The following is an 8289-nucleotide window of genomic DNA, read 5'->3' as shown; positions in this document are numbered from 1 at the left end:
TCGGAGAAAGGTTGTCAGCGTGGTGGCAGTTGTTGATTGATCTAGATGAGCGTCCGGCGAGGTATCATCGAGGTCGTGGATGGCTTGGGGGTGGAGCAGGTAAGGTCCGACCATCCGAGTGGTTTGGGAAAAAGAGGAGATTGGGCTAGAATTCATAGGCAAGGTATTGGAAACCATAGCATAGATTTCATAAACATATTCATGTTCTCATATCCAAATTATAGAGGGCACGAGGCTACTACAATGCTTGGGCTTCTTCTGGTGCTTCAGATTGGGATAAGAGTGAATAATAGCCATGAAAGGTTGGTTTTCATCATTGGGTGAAGACTAAAGAAGGGTGATGGAAGTACTTAAGAAGGGTTTAAGTCAAAACAATAAAGAAAGAAAATGATTACATTTGTTTTTGGATAATAAGAATGGGATTACATGGACAGAAGAAATGCACGAGTATATGAATGGAGGCAGTAGACCCTCCTACTGCCCCTAGTAGACCCTTGTATTGTCCTTAGTAGACCCTCCTACAGTTCTACTGCCACCAGTAGACCCTCCTATTATCCTCAGTAGACCCTCGTACTGTCCTCAATAGACCCCCAGACAGACCCCATGCATATTGCCACCAAAAGACCTCTTATTGCCCCCAATAGACCCCTACTACCCCCAATAGACCCCTACTGCCCCCAATAGATCCCCTAGCTTTCGTCAAAGTTCGGTGAACGGTCGTCTGAGCCTGGTCAACAGTCGTCGGAGCCCCAACAACAATCACCGGAGTCCGGAGTCTGGTCAACGGCCCCCGGAGCCCGGTCAACGTCATTGGTCGTGAGAATCCGGTCATAAAAATTTTATTTTATAATACTCTTATAATGGTCTATTGTAATTTATTTAATTCATTAAGGGTATGATTGTCATTTTGCTGTTTAAGTTGGCTCTTAAGAATTTTAAAATATGATTTTGTTAGTGGGAATAAAATTCTTAAAATTAGGGCTAGTAGGCATTGTACCTAATTAATATTTGAAGAAACTAATTCAATACATAAGAAACATTCCTTAAATTTATACATAACAGATGACTACTACCAATACGTAATATTTATTTTCATTACCCATTAAAGTTCATTAATATCATTGATTCACCCCTTAAAATCTAAAAAGAAATAGAAATGGTACAATCGGTAATGCAACATTATGATTGGCAAGATATATTAGGATTAAGACCACGAATTTTTTGCTACATATCAGTGCTCTTTACTATAATTTTTTTTTCATAAATGAATTTCATGCCTAAAACTAGTATAAATCTCTTTCCTTACAGTGGATGTTTGTGGAACACAACACATCACAAAATCAACTATATATTAGCATTAGCTGATAAAAGCTAGCGACGAGCATCAACCATGTCGATGGCAGCCCCTAGCTTCTTTATGCTGTTAACCCTAACCTAACCTTAACCGTAAGCCTTATTTTTCATTTGGTCTATGGAGCAGACATCGAATCAGACAAACAAGCTCTGGTTGCTCTAAATAACAGCTTAATTGATCCAGATAACGTTCTATTTGACTGGGATGCCAACTGTGACCCATGCACTTGGAACAACATTCACTGCCAAAACAATAAGGTCACCTCAGTGCTATTAAGCCGCAATAACCTCGGAGGAAATCTGGTACCGGAACTTGGAACTCTCTCGGCTCTGCAAGATCTGAGTCTTATTAACAATACTATCGAAGGGACCATTCCGGCGGGGTTTGGTAATCTGGAGAACCTCCAAATCTTGGGTTTGTCAGATAACCTGTTATCAGGCGAGATTCCTCCTTCACTTGGGAATTTGAAATCACTTAATTTGCTATTTCTCGATCACAACAAGTTAACTGGGAAAGTTGCTCCCGAAATCGGAAACCTTCCAAGCCTCACATGGGCAGATCTTTCCGCCAACAGTTTGTGTTGGAACTTCTGGCCCACGCTAAAATTTGTGGGTAACTACACATTATGCCAGAAGAAATGATAAGACTCTAGCAGCTGCTGGCTTTGAATTTGATGTCTTCATTTGGTTTTCTGTTTAATTAGGACGATAATGTGATGTCTTTTTAGAGATAATATGTAATAAAAGTCAGATATCAGAGCTCCTATGATTCTAATGTTGGCCTCTAGTTTGGAGATGTTGGCTTTCTCTTTAGGGCTAGAAATTTCATACGAGATGTTGGCTAAAAAAACTTTTTATCAAATATAGCGATCAAATATGAATTCAAGAGATGCCACATGGATACTCTTGTTGACAATTATTGTGATGTGGATTTTCTAAACATATTTACAAAAGGTAATACAATTATTTTGATTTATAATACTGTTGAGTGAACTTTTGATTAGGGTGTACGGTTGTGAGACAATCATGACGGAGCCAAAAATTCGTCCCCTTTATATGAGTTAGCGAAGACTAGGCCCAGCAGACTTTAAAATACTGAGATTCCTAGGAAACTTGTTGTTGTGTTCTTTCGGCAGCTCCTTGCATATTAACAACAGTGAATCAAACATGTGATTCTTTCAGTGAAGAGCTTAGCAAGATGTTCGTGGCGTGGGAGCTTGAAAAACATGAGTTTAAGAAGAGATCTTAGTAATGGTTATACATGGTTCAGGTTTATGGAGTAAGAACGGGGTTCCACTTTAAAATTACAAGGTATCAAGTGTCATGTGTATTGGAATTTTTGATGTCATATTTCAAAATACAAAAATTATTTATTGAGTTTAATTGTAGTCAATTAATTAGTGCTTTGATTTCCAAGATAACTCTCCTTTCATAAGTACATCCGTTACAATTGTAACACATTAACTCTTTCTTGTCCGTTACAAATTAAGACCAAAGTTATGATTATTGATGCTCTTTATCATGACTTGTAACCAATCTTCTTTGTTGAGATATATATATATATATATTATAATTATATATATATATATATATATATATATATATTATATATATATATATATATTCCTATCTTCATGACCATGATATAACAGTTGTACATTATCATCAAAACATTTTCCTCCTTGGTCCTCTCATTCTACTTTGTCATATGCTCTCTTATTCATCTTTCAAGTGCCAAAGGAAGTTATCAAGTGGTTCTAGGATCCAAGTATTGCGAGTGTACACTTACAAGGATCAACGGTTGTTGTACCTTGGAGAGTAGGCGTCATATAAACCTATTACACCGAGACATTGTCTCCGAGGGGCGAAATCTACTCTTAAGGGCAGTGTTTACACACCTCTACCTTAAACATTTTCTTGAACAAGTGTTTGACGCAAGCTTCATAATCAAAGATAAGTATTTATATTTTGTTATTTTATTGTTATTTTGGCATCATTATAAGTATTATTATTCATTAATAATTTTGAGTATTTATGTGATTTTGTAGGTGACAAAATCTGGTAGCGTTATTAACATCCATCAACCCAAATTTTCCAACAATGTGTGTATCAAAACTATTTAACTAAAGAAACAATACCACAAAGGTAAGAAAGAGTAACAAATTTAACAAATATACCAAATCAAATACAACAAACATAGTTAAGCTTCAATATCGGGAGCGGGATGTCACAAAGTGAGAACATACACTTATTCTGGCATTATGAATCATAATTTCATCAGTTGATTACCTATTGCCAAGCTTGATGGTTATCATCACAGATAAATTCATCAAGAATCCAATTGATGAAGAATTCGATGCCATCACCAGTTAATGGAACTAAGGACTTAACCGTAAATGACTATCCGGGTTAAGCTGGATTCCAATTCTTGCTAGAGTTGGCTTTAATTTGTACTTGACACTTGATACCTTGTATCAAAAGTGCAAACTCATATACTCACAAATTAAATAATCTACAAGTGTGTATTCATGTTGTATGTATATATTGCAATGTCATACAAGATGAAACTCATGCAGAGGAAATCCATGACTTTATTTTGTAACCATAGAAACTCAACTCTTAGCCTAGTGGAGAAGAAGGCATGGGACACCCTATTTGCTATCAAATGGATAAGCAATAAACCAAGAATTTTCTTCTAAAATGTAAAATTCAAAACAAAGCATTGCATTTTCTTTTGCTGTGTTGACAGGACACTCAGAAACTTAAACATATACAGAGAACTTGTTAGCTCAGAAGCAGATAACTTAGCCAAGCAATCGACTAATATGATGACAAATCAAGAAACTCTGGCTAATTGGCTCAAAGTTACATTTAACACTCCTTAAAGTTTTTATTACAGGACAATAATGTTAATGGTATTGGTGAAACGGCTACACCGCTACACTAGCAGAAAGATATCTTTAGGCTCAGTCTCACAGTCATACTCATAATGTTGTTGAGTATCAGTAGAACTTCTACAAGACCAGCTAAAAATCTTATGGCAACACCCTGTGTATGGGTGGAGTAACCAGATGAATACAAGACAAGGTTTGAGAGGGATATATGAGATGACTTGTTACAACTCTACTACACAAGCTGATACAGCGGTAACACATAAGATCATTCCGGGTTCACAATTCATACCAAATAATAGACATCCTATTCAAAATCTTTTGGTTTCGAACACCAAGCTGGAAATTATCCTCAAAATTAAACTTATTTTTCCACTTCCATAAAACCTTTTGAGGTAAGTATATGTATCAATAATCCAGCATTGTTATCCCAAAAAGAGTAAACTAAAGCATTCATATCAATATGAGTATTAGGCAGGACAACAACAAAGAGGAATATCGATGACTCATGAGCCATATACCAGGCAGGGTTTTACTCTTCCAGTTTTATGAGATTGCATAACTCTCATGAACCATCTTAAACAAATGAATAACAATTTTACCTAGAACGTACACAGATAATAAATTACATGACCTGGGCAACAATATTCTCTTTCAGAGGCAACAAAATCATAATGAACTGGGCATCACCAATTAATCCAAGACGACATATTAATCCAAGGCAACAATCTCAGGGGCTATAGCCTCAATAAGTTATATGTTGAAACTCCAGCTTGGACTAGCTTACTTGAATGGTTCAAGACCAACTCAAGTTTCAAAGTGCAGAATCATGAACTTTGAAAGGCAACAAAAATTTCTCAGGCAACAGAATCTTGAACTGGGCACCACCAATTATTCGAAGGCAAGTCATAAATCAAAGACAACATATTAACCGACGGCTACTCATAAATCGAAAGCTACATATTAATCGAAGGCAACTCAAATCCAAGGCAACATATTAATCGAATAAGAAAATAACATATCAATCGAAGGCAACAAGAGAATCATGAACCCTACCTGCAGAAATATTGGGTCAAAATATCGGGGCAACACCAGAGAATCAAGGCAAAATAATACAAATTCATCAAATTACGATTCAAGGAATTTACCAGAATTGGAAATGGGTCTCTCATCTTCTCCTTTCTCATTCTCTCTCTCACTCACTCTCATATTGTCTTTCCGAGGCAACAGTACTAATAAATTCAAGGCAGCAGAACCAATTAAACCAAGACAACATAACTGATCGATCCAATTTAAAGCAATAGTAATATTAATTAAACCTAGCTAGAGCACCAGTAATTCGATTGTAATTCACGCTCAGATTCAATGATACCAAGATCATGACCTAGGCACCAAAGACTATTCGAAGGCAACTCATAAATCGAATGTCACATATAAAATAAAGGCAACATATTAATCCAAGGAACCTCATATTAACTCCACAACCATCAAAACTAGGAGGAACAAGAGAATTTCATGAATAATATCTTGAGGTAAGCATAGAGCAAGTAAATTCATATATATTTCAGCCAGTGGTATCCCAAAAAGAGAAAACTAGAGGATTCATATCAATATGAGTATTAGCCAGGGCTACATCAAAGAGCGGGAGTGCATACTGATCCATATATCAAGCAGGGTTTTACTCTTCCAGTTCTATAGGACTGCGTAATTCTCATGAGCTATCTTAAACAGAAAAATGACAATTTTACCTAACAAACAGATAATAAATTACATGATCTGGGCAACAATATTCTCTTTCTGGGATAACAAAATTATGAACTAGGCACCATCGATTAATCCAAGGTAACAATCTCAGGGGCTATAGCCTCAGTGAGTTCTCTGTTGGAACTCCAGCTTAGGCAAGCTTACTTGAATAGTTTAAGACCAACTCAAGTTTCAAAGTGCAGAATCATAAACTTTGAAAGGCATCAAAAATCTCTCAATTATTCGAAGGCAACTCATAAATCGAAGAGAGAGAGGACAAGTAATGAGGCTTGTTTTGTACGGTTGTTGGGTTGCAAAGTGAAATTAATCCTGAAAAATTTTATCTTTCTTTTAAATATATAAAAAATTTAATTGAAAAACACCGTACTCTTTTCAAACTGGGCATCGTTATAAAAATAGATGACCTCGTAAATGTTTTCGCATACTTACACTATCATTAAAGCTACACTCAAAGAATAATTCGTTACAAGTTAATGTTTTTATTTCTACTTCTACGAAATAAATCTTCTTTTTCCTTCTTAATTTCCTTTCATCAGACCGGTGATGTCACATCCCGACCCTTAAATTTTTACCTTATTTACTAGCTTGGTTATAATAAGAATTTTACCGTCTTCGTCAGTGAGGTTATAGTTTAATTGGTCCCTAAAAGGGTTTGGAGAACGGTTATTTTCGAAGAATTATTCGTAGGAGAAATTTATGACGACGGTAAAAAATGGTAAATTTTAGCTAGTAAAAGGTAATTTTTATTAGGGTATTATTTTTCGGGGTGTTTTATTTTGGAGTTGGGTTGGTATAAGGGTGTTGGACCGGGTTGGTGGAGGCCCAAGTCCTATTTTTCTCTTCTCTCTTCTTCTTCTTCTCTCCCTCCCGACCTCTCTCCCGAGCTCTCCCGCTGCCGGATCTTCTCGCCGTCTACTCGTCGTCGTCCGGCCACCATCCGCCGCCGCTCCGGTCCCAAACGGTCGGCCTCCGACCCAACTCCCATCCTAGACTGGTGAGAGGTTCCCTAGCGCCGCCGTGAGAGAGATATCGGGCCCGGAAGGTCCGACTGTCCAAAGCTTCACGTTGCCGAAACTTCCTCCTCCAGCCTCTAATCCGGGCAAGCCTTGTATGGTTTTGAAGGTCTCCAACCCAGTTGCCTTGCCCTAGAAGGACTCGGTCCAGTTTGCTTCAGGTGAGGAGAACCGGTGAGTGGAAGCTCTAGGGTTTTTTGTGTTATTTTTGCTCGATTGACCTAATTAGGCTTGGAATTGGTGTTTGTGCTAGTTAAGGAAAGTTGTAGAGGGAGTTGAGAGGAAGATTCTATCAAAATTTCATAGGCATTGGAGGTCGCTGGAGTCAGCCTCCGGCCGCCACTGTTTAGGAGATTTTTATGGTTTTAAATGTGGAATATTAATGGGAGTTATTGATGTGAATTTTAGAATTTTTGGAGGAGTTTTGGATAGGTTTGGGAATTTTTAAAGCTTAGTAATCTAGGCGGTTATTTAAAGTAGAATCCGGCCGTTGGATTAAAGTCGTATAGTCTATAGAAGGTTGATTTAAAGCTGCCGGTTTGCTCGGTGAAGTTTGGGCCATATTGAGTTAAGAATGGCGAAGTTGGACAAGGATGAGTGTGTTTAAGGCTCACGTTTAATTATGCCTATTTTGTGTAAGTTTTGGATTTTTGGTTGGGAAATTAATATTATATTTGGATCAGGACGTGAGGAGGTTCGAGCAGAAGAGGCCTCGGATCGACATCAGGCTTAGGCCTAATTTGTGAGTGGACTTTTGTTTTAATAATGTTCATGCAAATGATTTATTGATGAATATTTTCTTTTGTTGGAGAATGACCGAAATTGAGAATTTTGGTGATTATATATTCATATATGGATGATTATGAGGATAGTATGTATATAAATAAATGTTAGCTAGCTAGCTATACGTGCTTTTCCGTCATAATGAGGTAAAATACCATTATGGTGTGACGTGAGTGTTAGACGCAATCGTCGTAGCCCTATATAAATTTAATAATTTATATAAGGAATATGCACGTATATATATACACTTGTGCTTTTCAGTCATAATGAGGAAAAATTCCATTATGGTGTGACGTGAGCGTTAGACGCAAGCGTAGTAGCCTTGTACGAATTTCTATTTTTCTGATTCTCTCCTAGAATTCGTACAAGGAGTATAACGAGTGTAAATACATACATATTTATACATATGACTTTAGCCTAAGAGGCTTCATTTGTTTGAGTTTTGGAAACTAGCCGGAGCTAGTCATGTAATTGACAGTTTTTGA

The sequence above is a fragment of the Fragaria vesca genome, linkage group LG2, assembly GCF_000184155.1.
Source record: "Fragaria vesca subsp. vesca linkage group LG2, FraVesHawaii_1.0, whole genome shotgun sequence".
In the NCBI taxonomy this organism is placed as follows: Eukaryota; Viridiplantae; Streptophyta; class Magnoliopsida; order Rosales; family Rosaceae; genus Fragaria; species Fragaria vesca.
Note: the sequence above shows the minus strand (reverse complement) of the source record.